Source organism: Podarcis pityusensis, assembly GCF_964106645.2.
Source record: "Podarcis pityusensis genome assembly, chromosome: 9".
NCBI lineage: Eukaryota > Metazoa > Chordata > Lepidosauria > Squamata > Lacertidae > Podarcis > Podarcis pityusensis.
This window is the reverse complement of record NC_138034.1, coordinates 72,608,571-72,629,401: the sequence shown is the minus strand read 5'-3', so window position 1 is coordinate 72,629,401 and position 20,831 is coordinate 72,608,571. Positions and strand designations below refer to the sequence as shown.

Here is a 20,831-nt window from a genome sequence, read left to right as displayed (position 1 = left end):
TGAGAATGAAGATGTTGGAAAACACCCCGGGGTACGCGCAGCTCTGGAAAAGGCATCTCCCTTCTCTTCCAGTGCGTTCAGCGACATATACCAGATGGTATATGCACACTAACATGCCTGGCATAACACAGCAAGAAGCGTGAGGCACCGCAGAGCTAATCTACTATTTATTTGCACACTATGTACAGACAAAAGCATAGTGGCGTCCGTTCTCTCCAGCTCCGAGAGAACAACATGCACAAGTAAAAGTGAAACATTACAAAGTACATACTGTACAGTGGAAGAGATAAGACTATCTTCCGTTTCCCACACTTTTCTCAGACAGGCATGTGATTTACACCAATCACAAATCAGCATCGGAGAAGTGAAATTGCTAACAGAAGATCCCTGCATCCTCCACAGCTGTCTTAAGTCCCCTCCTCTCCAGGGCTTTCCCCAAGCAATCTGAGACTATGCCTGCGTGAAGGTAACTACTCCACCCTCTTCACGCCTCTTCTGGTTCTGGGAAAACAGGAGGGAGGGGGGGAAGAAGAAGAAGAGGAGGAGGAGTAGGAGTTTGGATTTGTATCCCGCTTTATCACCACCCGAAGGAGTCTCAAAGCGGCTAACCATCTCCTTTCCCTTCCTCCCCCACAACAAACACTCTCTGAGGTGAGTGGGGCTGAGAGACTTCAGAGAAGTGTGACTGGCCCAAGGTCACCCAGCAGCTGCATGTGGAGGAGTGGAGACGTGAACCCGGTTCACCAGATTACGAGTCCACTGCTCTTAACCACTACACCACAAGGGGAGCTTGTTGCAGCAGGAAGGAGAGACATCTGTGACTCTGCACCAGCCAGACTCATCTCTGCCTCTTGGCCTGTCTCGTCCCTTCTTCCTGCTTCAGCTTCTGCCTCTGATTCTGGTCTTCTTTCTGCCACAGACTCTCCCAGCTCACGAAGATCTGTTAGCTTCTGACACCTCCTCTTCCCAGTCATCTCCTTTTGACCACTCCTCATCCCACCACCAATCCCCGGGCTCCAAGCTGGTTCCTCCCACCATTCCTCTGCATCCAGCCAGTCCATGAAGTGCTGTGGTTGGGAGCTCTGACCATTGAAGGCTTTGAACAGCAGCTGAAGCCAGAATCTGTGCAAAGCAGCAGAGAGACATTTTTAAGTTGTGTCATTGCTGTGCCATGCTGCTCTGGCGGAGAGCGTGGGTTGTGTATGTGTGTGTGTAGAGTCTTCCGCATGCAGGAGTGTTTTAGCTCTTACATCCACAATCCTTTCAATATTAGATGGAGGGAAGAAGGTGGAAGTAAGCAGCCGCCCCACCAACACCCCAGCATTTCAGAAGCCATTCTCTAGAAATGCTGGAGATCTTACTCCCATTGCACACAGCAATGTGAGCGCACTGTCAGCAAACGCATCGTCCAAGTTGTTCCTGGAAGAGGCTTGAGTGCTTCTGCTGCTGCTACTTGAATATTGAAACCTGCCTTATCGATTCCTGGCACGGGAAGATGGGGTTTGGCCTTTTCCTGTTTGCTGTTTTGCATATTCTCCTCGCTTTCCAACATGGCTTAGAGAAGCTGCTGGTGGCGAAGCACAGAACGATGCACAGAGGAGCATCGTTCAGGCTGGCCGCTTGTTCCCGTTGCAACTCAGCGTTGCCATGGGAGGAAAACAGGGCAGTGCATGTCTTTGTGGCCCCCAGCTGCTTTCTGCAGAATGCATTTATTCACTTGGACTTCTGTCCAGCCCTGGCATGTATGTTCTAGAAGGTGCTTGCCAGCCAGGCTAGTTATCCTCTTGGCTTTGATTGCACCATCAAGTTTTCAGTTCCTGGGCATGGCTGGCAAAATCACAGCTGTCTGCTGCTTGGCCAGGAGCCTATTGGATCCATCCAGCATCCCTGGACTGTGGGATGATTAGGAGCACTTTCCAGCAGGGAGGGGCAACCTGTTGGGCTCCAGCTGCCACCAGTTGCAGCTCCTGTGGCCAATAATAATAATAATAATAATTTTTTATTTATATCCCGCCTTTCCCAGTTCAAAAACTGGGCTCAGGGCGGCTAATAACAAATTTAAAACACTTAATTGTAAAAGCAGCATAAAATACAGGAGAAAAACATGAATACAGTGGTACCTCTGGTTACATATGCTTCAGGTTACATTCGCTTCAGGTTACACACTGCACTAACCCAGAAATAGTGCTTCAGGTTAAGAACTTTGCTTCAGGTTGAGAACAGAAATTGTGCTTTGGCGGCGCGGCAGCAGCGGGAGGCCCCATTAGCTAAAGTGGTGCTTCAAGTTAAGAACAGTTTCAGGTTAAGTATGGACCTCCAGAACGAATTAAGTACTTAACCCGAGGTACCACTGTAACAATAAAATTCAAAGTTCAGAAATCAATTTAGGGGAAATCCATCTAATAAGCATTAAATAACCACCAGGGCTAGCTAGCTGAATTAGTCCTGCTTGGGCCAGCGAGGAGGCCAGGGGAGAATTAGCTGTGGGGTCTCAGAGCGGGTGATCTTCATAAAAGGGGAGGGGAGGGAAGAGAAGAGAAGAGAAGAGAAGAGAAGAGAAGAGAAGAGAAGAGAAGGGAAATAAAAGATCAGGCTGAATTCAAATTAAAGGCCAGGCGGAATAGCTTTGTCTTACAGGCCTGACAAAAAGAGGTTAAATCCTGAAGGGCCCTGGTCTCGTGGGACAGAGCATTCCACCAGGTTGGCGCCATCACTGAGAAGGCCCTGGCCCTGGTGGAGGATAGTCTGACTTCCTTAGGGTCCGGGACCTCTGAACTATGGTTGTTCATGGACCTTAAGGTCCTCTGCGGGGCAGACCAGGAGAGGCGGTCCCGTAATACAAGAGGCAGGGGTGATGGCAGCTGGGAGTCTGGAGGGCCCTGGGTCTCCCATCCATACTTTTAAAGCTAATGACATGCTGGTTGGATGCAAAGGAATGGTGTGAGGAACCAGTTGGAGAAAAACCCCAAAGGGAGAAGGCTCAGAGCCCAGGGATTGGTGGTGGGGTGATGTTGGGGGTCAGAGGGAAAAAACTGGGGGGAGCAGGCGTCGGAAGATGAGGAGGTAACAGGGTTTGGTGAGCAGGGGGAGTTGGTGGCAGAGAGAAGTACAGAATCGGAAGCAGGAAAGAAGGGAGACCAAGAGGCAGAGATGACACAGGGGTGTCTCCTGCTCTTGCTATGACCAGCTCCTCTCCCCCCGGTCTCCTGGAATCAGGACAGGCATGAACAGGGCAGAGGAGAGGTTGGATTCATGCAGGCGTAGTCTCCGATTGCTTGGGAAAAGCACTGGGGAAGAGGGGGACCTAGGCAGCTGTGAGAAGAAGAGTTTGGATTTGATATCCTGCCTTTCACTCCCTTTAAGGAGTCTCAAAGCGGCTAACGTTCTCCTTTCCCTTCCTCCCCCACAACAAACACTCTGTGAGGTGAGTGGGGCTGAGAGACTTCAGAGAAGTGTGACTGGCCCAAGGTCACCCAGCAGCTGCATGTGGAGGAGCGGAGACGCGAACCCGGTTCCCCAGATTTCGAGACTACCGCTCTTAACCACTACACCACACGGGGGACCTTCCATCTCAGCAACTGCTTCATGGGGGCAAGACCAGCCGGAGATGAGTTGCTGTGCTCATTAGGCCTGACACCCCTGTGCTGATCCTGTTTTTGCTAATGAAGAGTTTGCACAGTGTGATTTACTGCCGGCTTGTTCCTGCCAGCTTAGAAAGGACATCTTGTCTCTGCCTTTGCAAACCTGGTTCCCGCCAGATGTTGTGGAGCACAACTCCCATCAGCCCCTGCCAGCACATGCTCAGCAGTTAGGTATGATGGGAATTGTAGTCCAAAGGAGCTGGAGGGCACCAGGATGGCGAAGTAACAGAAGGCCTTTACTCCTACAAACTCCTGCTGTCCAAAAGCCAATTGAAATGTGACTTTGCCGTTTGGACTCTTGATGACAAGCATTCAGGCCTTGCAGATGATGATGATGATGATGATAATAATAATAATATAATTATTTATACCCCGCCCATCTGGCTGGGTTTCCCCAGCCACTCTGGGTGGCTTCCAACCGAGTATTAAAAACAATACAGCGTCAGGCATTAAAAACTTCCCTAAACAGGGCCGCCTTCAGTTGTCTTTTTAAAGTAAAATAGTTGTTTATTGCCTTGACATCTGCTGGGAGGGCATTCCACAGGGCAGGCGCCACCACCGAGAAGGCCCTCTGCCTGGTTCCCTGTAACCTCACTTCTTGCAGTGAGCTGGACCTCAGTGTTCGGGCTGAACGATGGAGGTGGAGACGCTCCTTCAGGTATACAGGACCGAGGCCGTTTAGGGCTTTCAAGGTCAGCACCAACACTTTGAATTGTGCTCGGAAACGTACTGGGAGCCAATGAAGATCTTTCAGGACCGGTGTTATATGTCTCGGCAGTGGAGATGCATCTGAGTATAATTGGAAAGAGACTTAGAGGATCGGTCAGGATGAAAGCAAAGATGAAGAGCAAAGATAGCTGTATAGGGAGTGTATAGGGAGTGGATCACTGGAAGGACAGATCGTGAAGCTGAGGCTCCAGTACTTTGGCCACCTTATGAGAAGAGAAGACTCCCTGGAGAAGACCCTGATGTTGGGAAAGATGGAGGGCACAAGGAGAAGGGGGCGACAGAGGACAAGATGGTTGGATAGTGTTTTCGAGGTTACCAGCATGAGTTTGACCAAACTGCAGGAGGCAGTGGAGGACAGAGGTGCCTGGCGTTCTCTGGTCCATGGGGTCACGAAGAGTCGGACACGACTAAACGACTAAACAACAACAACATAATTGGAAAGAGACGTAGAGGATCGGTCAGGATGAAAGCAAAGATGAAGAGCAAAGATAGCTGTATAGGGAGCTACTCCTCTGAGTTCTCCAGAACTCTTCCTCACCCTAAGCAAATAAGATGTCTTGGTATTCATCTACGTTGCTACCAACCTGAAGATGGAGGGTGGAAAGATTGACCCCTGAGGGTCATCCAGTTCAACCCCCTGCAATGCATTTCAGGGGGTAAGACTATATGGCCCTCGGAAGCCCTTCGAACTCTATAATTCTTTGATTCTTCGATTCAAAGCAATTCCCATGTGGGCATCCACTGCAAGGGAAATTAGGGAATCCTCTCCTTCCAGATGAACCATAACCCCCAAATTCCCAGTTTCCTTCTGTCCCATTTCCAGCAAAATGTGCAGGCACCGTTCTTCTCTTTTGGTGTGTGAGTGAGAAACGAATCTGCTCCCCTCTTTACAGTGTTGCGTGTTGCTCCTGCCTCTGGAGGAATTCCTCCCGTAGCTTCCTAATAAGCACCATGTTTGCTTGGCTTTGGAAATGCCTCCATTTCAGGTGCCTCCATCTCTCGAACTTGAGAACTCTGCTGGATCTGGGCAAGGAAGGTCCATCAGGACGGACTCCCAGCTCCCATCAGTCCCAGCCTTCAACATCAATAGTTGTGGGGTGATGGGAATGGTCACCCAGCAACTTCCAAGGGACTACAGATGCCCCCTCTCAGGTCTAGTCAAACACCCTGCTTCCCACAGCGCCCACCCAGATGTTCCCAGATGTTCCTTCAAGCAGGCCATGCGGACATCTGTCCTCCCTTGGTTGCCTATTCCCCAGCAAGTGACACCTACAGATACACTGCCACTGAATCTGGAGTCTCCATTTAGTTGATGATAATAGCTGATGATAAAACTTCCTAGTCTAGTTCAATGGGGTCTGAAAGTGAAAGGTTGAGGTCTAATGCTGTCAAATTTGGGCACCCCATATCTCCACGTTGTAGAGAAGCGGTTCCCAAAATTGGCCGCTACTGCCCCCTGGGGGGGATTACTGGGGGTGTGTTTGTGCTAAGAGGTGGCAGGGGGCCGCTGAAGTGTAAAGTGACTCTCAGGCTTTGAAAAGCTGGTATCCCTGGACCAATTTTGTTGAATTAATTAAACTGGCTTTAATTGGGTTTTGAACAAATGTGCAATTCATGTTTGGAATTTCATGGCGTTCTTACGGGGCACAGGGGATGGGCTTATGGTTGTCTCCACGGACGCTGATTTAAGTGCCGTTGCTTATCTTCTGCTTGTACCCAGAAGTATAAAAATATCAGCCTCTCTCACCCCAGTTTGTCTACGCATACCTGTGCTGGGCTGAGTGATGGAGAGAGTCCGATGGTTTTTGCCTAAGGCTGGGGCATAATTAAGCTCCTAAGTTTGGATTTCTTGTAAATTTCTTGCGGAAGGAGCGATGGAATGCGGCGGGTTACTTTTTCAACCTGAAGTTCCAGTTTCGGAAGTGTTTGCGCGGTTATGCGTCCAGTTTGGGAAAACAGAAAAGCGCGTAAATAAACCAATCAGGGTTAGAGATGACTTGTTAATCCTCCAGCGCCTTACAGCCAGCCTTGGGAAAAGTGCTCAGAACCGCCTAGTAATTATAGTGTTGCCTTTACACACACACACCCCCCAAGAAAACATTGAATAGCTATCCATCTATATGGGAAAGGAGTATAGAGTTTAAGTAAACACAGAATCCTCTGGTAGTCTAGCAAGGAATGCTACGCCATGGGGAAGTAAGCTGAAATTCCTCTCTGGTTTATGCTTCTAATGCAGATATGTGAGATACACACACATATATACATATATGACCTATTTAGTCTGGTATTGGGGGTTTCATGTCTCCTCCACCCCCATTCTGCTCTGCTCTACTTTTTCTGGAATAACATTAAAGCAAACACTGACTCCTTCCGATCAGTGATTTTCTTTGGGGCTTAATCCCCTATTATTCAGCTTTCGGGTCCCAAGACTCCACACTCCAGTATAGAGTTCCTTGAGCATGTGCAGAGTGCCTTGCCACCTCTGTAAACTAGGTGCAGTCGTACCTTGGTTTTGGAACATCTTAGTTCCTGAATGTTTTGGCTCCTGAACTCAGCAAACCCAGAAGTGACCGTTCCGTTTTGCAAACTCTTTTTGGAAGCCGAACGTCCGATGGGGCTTTCGCGGCTTCTGATTGGCTGCAGGAGCTTCCTGCAGCCAATCAGAAGCCGCGCTTTGGTTTTCAGATGTTTGGGAAGTCAAACGGACTTTTGGAACGGATTCTGTTCGACTTCCAAAGTACGACTGTGCAACCCTGCTGCGTAAATTGGCAATAAAGGGGAAAGGAGTTGTTGGGCATAGGAACTAAAGGAGCTGCCTTTTAACCAAGCCGTAGAATTATTGAATTGGATGGGACCCTGAGAATCATCTAGTAGTCCAACCCCCTGCAATGCAGGAATATGCAGCTATCCTATACGGGGATCGAACCTGCAACCTTGCCATTCTCCGCACCATGCTCTATCCTGAGCTATCCTGTGAGTCACACTCTTGGTCCATCGAGCTCAGAATTATGAGCATCAGCTGGCAGCTGTTTGGGGTTTTAGACAGTAGCCTTTCATAGTCCTGTCTGGAGGTGCTGGGAGTTGTTTTTATTTTTAATTAAATTTGTATACCGCCCTTCATCCGTAGATCTCAGGGCTGTCTACAACATAAGTTTCCATTTGAACCTGGTACCATCTACAGACAAAGCAGATCCTCTGCTACTGAGACACATTATTATTATTATTATTATTATTACTATTATTGCTATTATTAAATAAAGCCGCAGAATTGTAGAGTTGAAAAAGACCACGGGGGTCATCTAGTCCAACCCCCTGCCATGCAGGAATCTTTTGCCCAATGTGGGGCTTAAACCCACAACCCTGAGATTAATAATCTAATGATTTACCGATTTATTACAATTGCTGTTATATTTGTGGCTTCTCCTTCCTTGGAGGTTTTTTAAGCAGAGGCTGGACGGCCATCTGTGATGTGTGATCTAGTTTAGGTTCCTGCATTGCAGGGGGTTGGACTAGATGGCCTGGGGGGGGGTCCCTTCCCTTTCAACTCTAATAATTCTACGACCCTATGATTCATTTATATTCTACAATCCCCCAGACCGGGAGTCCAAGCGCCTTACACAAATTAAAACAACGCAGGTAAAAGGCAGAAGGCTGAAAACGTATTTTAAATAGGACTTAAACTGTAAAAGGATTAAAGCAATAGAAAAAACAGATCTACAGTGGTACCTCAGGTACTTAATTCGTTCCGGAGGTCCGTTCTTAACCTGAAACTGTTCTTAACCTGAAGCACCACTTTAGCTAACGGGGCCTCCTCCTGCTGCCGCGCCACCGAAGCACGATTTCTGTTCTCATCCTGAAGCAAAGTTCTTAACCTGAAGCACTATTTCTGGGTTAGCGGAGTCTGTAACCTGAAGCGTATGTAACCTGAAGCGTATGTAACCCGAGGTACCACTGTATTAAAAGGCTGATAGGAAAAGCAGTGCAGCACTATTTAAAATCCTGTTCCTTTTTTTTTTTTAAAAAAAAAAAGGCAGACCCCCCCCCCAAAAAAAAATCTGGCTGGAATAAAACAATCTCTACCTGCCAGCAAAAGGAGAGCAAGGATGGAGCCAATCTAGCCTCCCTAGAAAGGGAGTTCCAAAGTCTGGGAGCCACCACTGAGAAGGCCCCGTAAAAAAACTTGCCTTATACCAGGGCATCTCATTGTTCTGTCTAGCTCATTATTGACTGCAGAGACTGCCAGCCACACTCCTGGGTTTCAGGTAGGGACCATTCTCAGCCAGACCTGGAGAATCTGATAGCAGGACCGAACCTGAGACCTTTCCCACAAAAAACAGGTGCCCTCCCATCGCAGTTGCATCCGCACCGGACATTCAAAGCACTTTTATACCCCTTTAACAGTTGTGGGGGATCCTGGAGGCTGTAGTTTGTTGAGGATCCTGAGAACTGCATCTCTGTGAGAGGTCAGCACCCTAAGCAAACTACAGCTCCCAGGATCCTTTGCAAGGCGGGGAAAGAAAACCGTGGCTGTTAAAGGGATGCAGGAGTGCTTTAAATGCAAGGAGTGGGCGTGACCTGAGATGTGCGGTTGTGTGAATCGAACCCCAGCTCTTTGCTCCTCTGCTGCTGAACCCCAGAGGCAGGCAGGGGCTGCCATTTTTTGCAACCTTCCCCTTCGCTTTACTGCCTCCCAGTGGCTCATAGGTTCCCCTCGGATCTGGGAGATGCTTCCAGGTGTGGAAGCATCGTCGGAGAGGCCGTTCCTTGCACACAAGGAGGTTTCTCGCTGTCCTCTTCTGCGCCATCCCCTCTTCCCCAGATGGCGGGTTATAAACGTGGGCAAGCAGAACTGGCAGGGAGCTCCTGCTTTTTGCCCTGGAGCCACAGCCTTGCCCACCCCCTCCTCTCTTCACCCCCTTCCTCCTGCTGCTGCCCTCCTCTGGGTACCATGCCTCTCTCAGTTCCTGCATTTTGCAAGGCTTTTTAAAGGAGAAAACAGCCAGCTTTGCCAGGTATCCAACCTAAAAGCAGCGGCTGAAATGTGCAGGGTCGCTTTAATTGTTCAATTCCCCCCCCCTTTCTTCCTATAGACTAGCAGAGGCAGGAAAAAAAATGTTGAGATCCAGCAAAGTGCAGAGGCAGGCAGTGTCGTCTAGGGAAGGAGGGAGAGTCCACGTTCCCGGACTAACCCGCTGTGCCACGGAATGCAAATTTGCAAGGAATTAGCTTTGCGAATCCTCCTGGCACCTTTTGGCTTGGGAAGCCGTTTTCTAAAGACCTCTGTGGACGAGGCATCATCATCTCTCTCTCTCTCTCTCTAAACTGGATTTGAGGCTTGCTTTTCTGCAATCTGACGGGTCCGTTCTCTTTTTCCCACCCATCCGCCGCTCTCCAATTGGAATCGAGTTGGGTGGGGGGGGGAGGAGAAGAGATGCCCAGGCTTGATTGATATTAATATTGAAGCCACGGCTGGGACCACGAGCTACTCCCTTGCCTGGCCACCTGGGTGCAAACTGTCACAGGAGGAACAAGTGTTGCTGGCTGGAGCCTTTAAGGGGAAGGAGATCTGCAAAGGGGAGAGAAACCGGTCCTGCATTTTGGCTCTACAGCATCTCCCTTTAAAGTTGCAGCCTAGGTAAGTTCTTTCTCTCTCTCTGAGAATAAACACACAATCTCCTGCCTTCGATTTGGGCGCTGCTGTTGCCGGGCGATGCGTCCCCTTCAACAGGTGATTCCGCGAACTCTTAATCCGCCAGCTTTTTAAATATTTAATTGCAGAGAGTAAGGCGATACTTTGTTGTTTTTCCTTACGAGCCGTTCTGCCTTAATAATGAAACATCTGGGTCGATTCCTATCCGGACGCTGAATGAAAAGGAAATGTATCGGGGTTATTAAAACAAGGTTGCTTGTGTTTGCTGTGTAGGGAAATAAACCAAGGTGTGTGTGTGTGTGTGTCTGTGTGTTCTCAACTAATACATCCTAACAGCACAGATTTTTGCACACTGTTGATCCTGCCCAGGGTGACGTGTAGAATAAAGGGGGGGGGAGACCCATCACCATCGATCATGGGATTAATTGATCGACCAACTGTATGTGAAGTGCCAGTCCAATGCTGAAATCTTTGCTCCTGTGGCTTTGCAGCTGGGCAGCATGGCTAATTAATCTGCGCAGGGTTATGTATGAGATGAATGAAAATTCAGAAGTGCCTAGCCGTTTGGGGTCCCCACCTCCCCGGAAAGGTACGACTTGTGTTTTGATGGGCAAGAATCTGAAGATTCTGCCTTACCTGTATTTCCAGCATAGAAATTCAGAGTTCTTTCTCGAGATCCGTGGCGTGGGAGTTTATCTGTTTGTTCATAGGTGGGTGGGTGGGTGTTCACGTTTATCTGACCAGATGGATGGATTGATGGATAGATTTTGGGTTTCACCCTGGCTGCCACTCCCCACTTCCCTGGTGGCGTTAAAGTTCCTGTAGTCCCGAGATCTTCCTCCTCACGCTTCTGTCTGTACACAGCTTGCCAATATTAGGACACAGCTTCTCTGGAAATAATGTCCACCCCTCTCCCAATTCTATGAAGTACAGTGGGAATACTCTGATTGTCTAATCTCTGATGCTCTCTGATTATTTAGCTCTCCCACAGCATTGTGGCCAGATTGATTCTTTCCCAAATCCCTGCTAATACATCTTCGTTTTGTGGTTTAATAGTTTCCGCTGAGTTGAAATGGCCACAAGTTTGGATCAAGGTGTCGTCTTCTTGTCGTTGTTATTTCTCTCCCTGTCTGTATTACTTTCTTCTGCCTCACACACATCTAGGGACATGGATTTCTTATCTCAAATGGTTTTGCAACACCATCCTCTTTTCTTTTTTCTTTTGGTCCAAAATTCAGTATGTTTTGGATTTGTTGGTGTACCTTTGGCTATCACAGATGAAGATCAACATCTGCCTTGAATTCTGTCGTTAATTTAGTTTTAAGTGGGGATCTTCAGACAACCTGTTGCTGCAGGCACACCTGTGCCCTATCTTAGAATCAGTGTAAAGGTGGTTGTTTTTTTTAATGTTGTGGCAGGTTCTTGTGCTTTTATTCATTTATTGGGGGGTGGGAATTATACACATTTCTTCATCAGGGAAATGAAAAGTGCTCGTTCAACAGGATGGCTTGTAGGACGGCTATACTGTGAATAATCTATATCATCTCGTTACCCCTACGTGATCCTGAGGGGTTTGGATAACTCCATTTCTGCTGTTGCTCACCGTTTAAATGTAGCGTGTTAAATTAGTTATCCCCTTAGGAGCTGAATGATCTCGGATCTTAGTTTTCAGTAGCTTATGTGCAGGCGGAGATCCTACCAGATTGTGGCCCATGCAAAATTTACGTAGCAATTAAAAATCTGCAAGCCGCTGCATCCTCCTTATTTATTCCTAGTCAGCTCATGTTATTATACCCATTTCATGGACAGGGTACTGTGAGGCTAAGACGACCCAACCAAGGAGCCTCTCCCACCCAGATCCTTCCTCCGGAGGATTTTATCCCCTGGGCTTCCACAGCCTAGCCTTTGAGTCAACAGAAGACATGGGATTAGCTCTCTGATTTTATGACGATTGCATAGGATGCTTGTCTAGGATCATAGTGTGAACACCGCGGTGGGAAAAGTGTTCAGAGGTTGTGTGGCACAGATGATCACATTTCTTTTTTAAAAAAACCCTGTTTGGAAGCATGAAGGCTGGAGCCTTTTAAGACACAAAACAGCAGAACACACAAAGGTGAGATAGCTAGGAATCTCAGGTGTCCCTCCAAGGGCAATGTAACTTGCCAGGTACTTTTCAAAGCGTGGCTTTTGAGTTTTTATGTAGCAGAGCCTGTGGCTCTGGGGATGTTGCTGGACTCTTATTATCAAATAGGACTTTATTTGATATACGTCGTTCCATTTTAAAGTTTTTGTATTGGATCTGATTATTATAAGGCATGTGTTCTTCGTTGTATATTTTGTAGCTGTGTATCGCCTTGGGCATAGTAAGAAAGGCGGTATACAAATGAAAAGTGAAATGAAACGAACTCCACCTAGCCTAGCCCACTGGTCAGGGATGATAGCAGCTGCACATTCAGGGCGGCAGAGACACCGTCCCTGATAGGAATAATTATACTTATAGATCAGAATGCATTTCAGGGATTCATCCAGTCTTGCATTCTGTCCTCCACAAAAGCCAACCAGGTGGTTTGCTGCCTTGTTCCCCTTCAGAAACCATGGACCTGCTTTTCTGAGTTTCCACTAGTAGACTTGACACCCGGTAAAATTCCCTTTAAAAGCGGGGAAAGGAGACCAGTACATTCCCACGGTCTTGCAATCGCCTGTCCCGTTAGTCTTGTCCCTGTCCCTTCCCGATCAAACTCGCAATTGTGAAAACTCACTATTGTCCGCTGCCAAAAAGAGGAGCAGTTGGCATGGTGGGTTTTCTCTGTGTCCCTGTAGTTCCTTCCTCCAGAGTTCTTGTTGTTTTTTGGGGGGGCGGAAAACTAGCCGGCCTTTGTTTCTTGGTGACACCTGTAAGGGAAAACCAGCCAAGATAGGGAGGATGGGAGAAGAGAGAGCGAAATAAAAAATTTAAAAACAAACGTAGCTGCTTCCTGGTTGCTTTCGACAGCTGCCCAGTCCGCTCGGTGGCGGGGAGACGTTTCCCACCCCCCTTTGAACTTTTCTCAGGGAGGCAGGCTTGCTCCGAAAAAGAGCCCCGGATCGCAGACACCTTTGCCTGGGCTCGCTTGGTTGTTGTTGTTGTTGTTGTGGCTCTTGTCCCTAGCGTTGGCTGGAGCCGAGCAGCTGGTTTCAGCAGCAACCTGTTTCCACTCCAGACACACGGTGTGTGTGGGTGGATGTTTTTGTCTGTGAAGCCCTCAGCCGCTGGAGAATCCCCTCCCGTTTCTGCCGGTGGGGGATGAGATTAATTTTCCACTTTGCATCATTATACCCGTTTCTGTGCTCTCTGCCTTTAAAAATTTGTTCTGCAGGCGCTGTGTTCTGTGCACAGCCTCCCGGTGTATATATGTATGTGTGTGCTTGTGTGTTTGAGAGAGAGATCCATCCTAGGCTCCTATTACAGAGGGGAAACTGAGGCTGAGATTTGCTGTAGGTGTGTGGCAGGAAGACTTGAACTCGAGTCAAACTCTATAGAGAGCGGGTGAAGGTTGCCATCCTAGGAACGCGAAATTGGCAGGTCAGGCCAATTGTGTGCCGTTTTTTTGAGCGGTTTGATAGTTTTGCAGCTTTGTGAGGAATATCTGTCATCCGGCTTAGTACTGTCTGCACTGACTGACAGCTGCTCTTCAGAATTTCAAATGGGGGATTTCTCCCAGCCTTGCCTAGGGATCGAGCGTGAGACCTTTTCTACCAGATGCTCTGCCCGTTAACTATGCCTTCGTTCAGAACCAAATGCTCCCCTACCTAAACTGAGCCTAGAAGCGCTGGTTTTCCTCTTCCTGGCTCACCCCTGGAAGTGTAACAAAACCGATTTTGCCTCACATCATGTGCAGAGTGTTTTCCCGTCTTTACTGAACAACTCCAGCTTTGATCATGTTGGTGTTCCCTGTCGCAGAATGTGATTTTTTTTAATAATTTTTTTTTGCAGTCAATGGAAAAGAAGGGGGGGGGGACGACAATAAGGCTTCGGTTTCCTTCTCCCCTCAAACCTTCTTGCAAGGAATTGATCTCTGGTTTTACTTTCTTGGGTTCCATGATCACTGCAGATGGTGACAACAGTCACGAAATTAAAAGACGCCTGCTCCTTGGGAGAAAGGTGATGGCAAACCTAGACAGCATCTTAAAAAGCCGAGACATCACCTTGCCAACAAAGGCCTGTGTAGTTAAAGCTATGGTTTTCCCAGTACAGTGGTACCTCGGGTTAAGTACTTAAATCGTTCCGGAGGTCCGTTCTTAACCTGAAACTGTTCTTAACCTGAAGCACCACTTTAGCTAATTGGGCCTCCTGCTGCTGCTGCGCCGCCAGAGCACGATTTCTGTTCTCATCCTGAAGCAAAGTTCTTAACCCAAGGTACTATTTCTGGGTTAGCGGAGTCTGTAACCTGAAGCATATGTAACCCGAGGTGCCACTGTAGTGATGTATGGAAGTGAGAGCTGGTCCATAAAGAAGGCTGATTGCCGAAGAATTGATGCTTTTGAATTATGGTACTGGAGGAGACTCTTGAGAGTCCCATGGACTGCAAGAAGATCAAACGTATCCATTCTGAAGGAAATCAGCCCTGAGTGCTCACTGGAAGGACAGATCCTGAAGCTGAGGCTCCAAGACTTTGGCCACCTCATGAGAAGAGAAGACTCCCTGGAAAAGACCCTGATGTTGGGAAAGATGGAGGGCACAAGGAGAAGGGGATGACAGAGGACGAGATGGTGGGACAGTGTTCTCGAAGCTATGTACATGAGTTTGACCAAACTGCGGGAGGCAGTGGAAGACAGGAGTGCCTGGCGTGCTCTGGTCCACAGGGTTACGAAGAGTTGGACACGACTAAACGACTAAACAACAACAAAAATATATTTCCTTCTCCAGAAGTCGCCTTATTAATTAATTAAAAGGATCTATAACCCACCCTTCACCCGAAGGCACCAGGGCAAGAATGGGTACAACCTGTGCCAAAATCCAGCAATTATTTTATATATTCCACATTCGAATTCTATTCCGTACACGATGCTACATTTGAACATATGTCTTAGAATCAACAATCTTGTTTGGGCATATGGGCCGCCTCTGCAAATATCTGTGTTTAAGTCAGGATTCGTAGACCGTTCTTATTGTAAATGGGAGAGCGCATTTCTTTCTGTTGCATTTGCAATAAAAATAAGGGTTAAAGATAATGCTAAAAATGCGTAAAAAACAAAAGACAGACTTCCAGTTAAAATCATGGAAAGATAGAATTTGTAGAGTTGGAAGGGACCCCGAGGGACATCTAGCCCAACTCCCTGAAATGCAGGAATCTCAACCAGATCCTCCATGACAGATGTGCCTCCAACATCTGCTTAGAAACCTCTAAGGAAGGAGAGGCCACCATTTCTTGTGGATGTCTGTTCCACTGTCAAACAGCTCATACTGTCAGTTACAAAGAAACCAGCAATGTCAGATTTCCAGATGCCCAGTATTCATATGATAGTTTAGTTGGCCAAGCATCTCAGGTTCACGAGTTCGAGCCCCACGTTGGGCAAAAGATTCCTGCATTGCAGGGGGTTGGACTAGATGATCCTGGGGTCCCTTCCAACTCTAGAGTTCTATGATTCTATATCCCAGCTTTTTCTCCAAGGAGCTCATGGTGGAACAGATGGTTCTTCCCCTACCCCATTTAATCCCCTGGTCCACTACTCATAAAGAAGGCTGATTGCCGAAGAATGAATGCTTTTGAATTATGGTGCTGGAGGAGACTCTTGAGAGTCCCATGGACTGCAAGAAGATCAACCCTATCCATTCTGAAGGAAATCAGCCCTGAGTGCTCACTGGAAGGACAGATCCTGAAGCTGAGGCTCCAATACTTTGGCCACCTCATGAGAAGAGAAGACTCCCTGGAAAAGACCCAGCAAGCTTCATGGCTGAGTGGGGATTTAAAACCTGGTCTCTCCCAGGTCCCAGTCCAACACTAACCGACCTCGCAGGGTCATTGTAGGGATTAGCTGAGGAGTGGGGGTGAACGATACACTCCCAGGAGAAAAAGGGGGGAGATGGATGCAATATCTAAGACCTTCTACTTACCGGCTTAAAAAAGCTGGAGGAGCCAGCCAGATAGAGATGTCAGTCACCAATCTGATGTCCAGAGATCTCAACATGGTCGCAGTCAGATCTGCGGCAGTCGCAAAAAGGCTCCTGGCGCCTGGCTAATTTCAAACACAGATTCTGACCCCAGCGGGTCTCCACCCCATCAATCGTATTAGACATTCAGACCAGATTTAAATGCTGCCAAGTGCAAGGCCCGCTTGCGGAGAGAGAAATTGAGAGGGCATGGCTGACGGGGACCGATGGGAGCTGTCGACCGAAACATCCAGAGGGCACCAGGTTGGGCAAGGCTGCTCTAGGGAGAGGTAGCGAGGTGTAGTGGTTAGAGTGCTGGACTAGGACCTTGGGAGACTGGGGTTCAGATCTCCACTTTGGACAGCCACTGCCTCTCTGCCTAACCTACCTCAAAAGGTAGTTGTGGAGGTCAAATGAGGATGAGTCCCCCCCCCCCACATACATACACAGTTAATAGTGTATATATTTCAATGCTTTCCACTAACTATCCCAGTGCAGTTGTACCTTGGTTGTCGAATGCTTTGGTACTCGGACATTTTGGCTCCCAACGCCGCAAACCCAGAAGTAAGTGTTTTGGTTTGTGAACGTTTTTTTAGGAAGCCGAATGTCCGATTCGGCTGTTTGCATTGTTTCTGGGTACAATCAGCCAATCTGAAGCCGTGCCTTGGTCTGCGAACGTTTTGGAAGCCGAACGGACTCACAGAACGGATCCCGTTCAGTGACCAAAGTATGACTGTACAAGTGTTAAGTACCGTATTTTTCGCCCTATAGGATGCACTTTTCCCCCTCCAAAAATGAAGGGGAAATGTGTGTGCGTCCTATGGGGCGAATGCAGGCTTTCGCTGAAGCCTGGAGAGTGAGAGGGGTCGGTACGCACCGACCCCTCTCGCTCTCCAGGCTCCAGGAAGCTATCCACAAGCCTGCGGGGCCCACGGGAGTTCCCGCCGGGCTCCCATGGCTTGTGCAGATCTGCCTCTATCCCGAAGCATGGGCGCGCTGAGGAGTCGCGCCCTGGGCTTCAGGTAGCTCTCCGCAAGCTGTGGGAGGGCTCCCACGGCTTGCGGAGAGCAGCCTGTTCTGGGGGCTGGGGAAGCTCGGGCTTCCCCCGCCCCAGCCCCGCGCCTGGGGGGGGGGAATAATTTTTTTTTCTTTATTTCCCCCCCCAAAAACTAGATGCGCCCTATGGGCTGGTGCGCCCTATGGGGTGAAAAATACGGTAGCTACAGGGACCCCCTGGGATTTAAGCGCTGGATCTCTTGGATCCCTTTTGAACCACACTGGTTACTTCCTAGTCCTTTGGTATAAAGGCCAGGTTTAGGGACAAATAGTGGCGCGTTTTTGCTAAAAAGACCAAAGATTTTGCATGTTGAGAGCTTCAGGAATCCTAGAGTTGAATACTACCCATGTCTGATGGCTTGTCCTGCATCCTTTTGCCACCTCTCTTTGACTTGGGTTCGATTTACGAATTTCCCTTTACAATTGCAACTAGAGCAGGTCCGTATATATATATGCCAATGCACGGGTGGGTTCCTCTTCCTTGGCTTGGTTTTTAAGCTTAGGTTGGATGGCCATCTGTCATGGATGCTTTAGTTGAGATTCCTGCATTGCGACGCTCCAATTCTCTGATTCTATGCTACCCCAGTCTCCGAGTGGTGAGAGACTCCAGAGGTTCTGGGGTTCGTTTTACTTGGAATAAGGAACGGTGGAGACTGTGGCATCTTTCAGATATATGGTTATTCGCACATGTATACAACCAGATCAGTGCAACCATACAATCAACAACCTCAGATATGCAGATGACACAACCTTGATGGCAGAAAGTGAGGAGGAATTAAAGAACCTTTTATTGAGGGTGAAAGAGGAGAGCACAAAATATGGTCTGATGCTCAACATCAAAAAAACGAAGATCATGGCCACTGGGCCCATCACCTCCTGGCAAATAGAAGGGGAAGAAATGGAGGCAGTGAGAGATTTTACTTTCTTGGGCTTCATGATCACTCCAGATGGTGACAGCAGCCATGAAATTAAAAGACGCCTGCTTCTTGGGAGAAAAGCAATGACAAACCTAGACAGCATCTTAAAAAGTAGAGACATCACCTTGCCAACAAAGGTCCATATAGTAAAAGCTATGGTTTTCCCAGTAGTGATGTATGGAAGTGAAAGCTGGACCATAAAGAAGGCTGATCGCCGAAGAATTTATGCTTTTGAATTCTGGTGCTGGAGGAGACTCTTGAGAGTCCCATGGGCTGCAAGAAGATCCAACCTCTCCATTCTGAAGGAAATCAGCCCTGAGTGCTCACTGGAAGGACAGATCCTGAAGCTGAGGCTCCAAGACTTTGGCCACCTCATGAGAAGAGAAGACTCCCTGGAAAAGACCCTGATGCTGGGAAAAATGGAGGGCACAAGGAGAAGCGGACGACGGAGGACGAGATGGTGGGACAGTGTTCTTGAAGCTACCAGCATGAGTTTGACCAAACTGCGGGAGGCAGTGGAAGACAGGAGTGCCTGGCGTGCTCTGGTCCAGGGGGTCACGAAGAGTTGGACATGACTAAATGACTAAGCAACAACAGTATACAACCAGAGCCTAAGATGGCAGGGCTCAGGGCACCAGCACCCCAGAAGGTCTTGCTTCTCCCATCGTCAAAGCCTTGCATTCCAGCAGAAGCCGAGTGTAGCTCCCCCTCTCTGGCTTCAGCCTGCAGCCTGCTTCCAAAAACTACTGGCTAGTGTCCTTCTCACCACCAGTCAAGTGAGGAAGGGGTCCAGACATCAGGCACAAAGCCACCCTCTTTTTAATGCTAGCGACCAGACTTCTAGAATTGTAGAGTCAGAAAGGACCTCAAGGGCCATCTAGTCCAACTCACTGCAATGCAGGAATCTTTTGCCCAACATGGGGCTCGAACGCATGAACCTGAGATCAAGAGTCTCATGCTCTGCCAGTTGAACTATCATATATCATCCTTCCTTGGGTGGCCATCTGTCATGGATGATCTAGTTGAGATTCCTGCATCGCAGGGAGTTGGACCCTTCTGTAAATTCTGTGGTTCCATGATTTTAACTGGAAGTCTGTCTTTTGCTTTACAGTGGTGCCTCGCAAGACGAAATTAATTCGGTCTGCGAGTTTTTTCGTCTTGCGAATTTTTCGTCTTGCGAAGCACGGTTTCCCAAAGTCTTCAAAATCACCAAAGTCTTCAAAAACCTAAAAAAGGCTACCACACCGCGTGCTATGAGTTGCTCCTCGAAGTCACCCTGGGTATTAAGAAAAAGGAAACAAACTTGCAAGACGTTTTCGTTTTTCGTCTTGCGAAGCAAGCCCATAGGGAAATTCGTCTTGTGAAGCAACTCAAAAAACGAAAAACTCTTTCGTCTTGCGAGTTTTTCGTTTTGCGAGGCATTCGTCTTGCGAGGTACCACTGTACGCTCTTTTGACATTATCTTTAACCTCCATTGGATTTTAACTCTTGCTGGATCCAGGGCCCCAGGAATTGCTTAAGGGACTCTGGCATCAAGCAGACCAACCCCACAGCACACAAACACACCCCACATGCTTAAGAGCATAAACAGGTACATCTTCAAAGGTGATGAAAGCTTCAGAATGAGGGTGCCGAATGCACTTCTGTGGGGAGGGAATTCCATAAGATTAGAGTTTGTTGGCTGTTGGATCTCCCTCCCTCCTTCCCTCCCTCCCTCCGATAGTCTCCCTCCTTTAAAAAATAAAATAAAATGCAATTCTGTCTGTCCTACATTTTCTGAAGTGAGGGCAGACACAAAGAATTCATTCAGCTGCCTTGCCCTGCTGTCTCCTCCTTTAATGCTCCTTTCAGAAGTGCTTTGTCTTCTGTGGCCAGTTCTTCTAATGTATTGTATTATTATTATTATTATTATTATTATTATTATTAGGCTTAAACGGTCTTAGCAATGGACATTTCAGATTCTCCTTTCCCTTCCCTTATCAGCTGCGAACTTGCCAGAGTTTTTGCGTTCCTTTTTGGTCTTGTTTGGGCAAGACTTAATGAGGGGCTCGCTTTGCCGTGTTCTCTCTCTCTATATATATATATACTTATATATCACACCATAAAAAAGACAAAACCATGGGAACTAGTTCACCCACCACGGAACTACAACTCCCAGTACCATTAACAAACTACAGTTCTCAGGATTCTTGGGCGGGGGGAGAGAGAAATGTGCTTTAAATGTATGCTACGATGGATGCGACCTACCAGTTTGTGGCAGCTCAGTGTTTTGCTGCCATTCAGATCTGCACTGGAAACTGCCAGTACTGTAATATTGATTGATTGATTGATTGATTGATTGATTTTATTCTATTTCTGTGCTGCTTTTTATTCAAATACATCCCAAAGCGGCTTACAAACAAAAGATAAAAATAACATAATGGAAATCTGCAGTCGGTAGAGCATGGGGCTCTTAGGGTCGTGGGTTCGAGCCCCACGTTGGGCAAAAGAATCCTGCATTGCAGGGGGTTGGACTAGATGACCCCCGAGATCCCTTCTGTTATGTACTGAAGTTCTCACCCTGGGCCAGCAGGGGGATACGGTAGATAGTTTTCACTCAGGTCCACATATGCAAATAAGGGATTGAAAGTGACGTTCAGTGATTGGATAGTTACAGAAAGTTGTTACTGTTGCTTTGTAGTGGGGCTCTATATAAGCAGGTTGGCTGA

At 47.9% G+C, this 20,831-nt stretch overlaps 1 protein-coding gene across 6 annotated transcripts in view; it reads left to right on the top strand.

Moving 5' to 3' along the window:
* The window catches only part of SLC4A11 (solute carrier family 4 member 11), a 257,806-nt gene that overhangs the window by 105,533 nt on the left and 131,442 nt on the right, over positions 1 to 20,831 (top strand). Inside the window, exon 1 of one of the 6 annotated variants that reach the window (XM_081020748.1) lies at positions 9,525 to 10,005. The exons of the other annotated variants lie outside the window; for them this stretch is intronic. The gene's annotated coding sequence lies outside the window, so the exon portion shown is untranslated. Of the gene's footprint in view, positions 1 to 9,524; positions 10,006 to 20,831 lie in introns of those variants that run through there. 6 annotated transcript variants of the gene reach the window in all.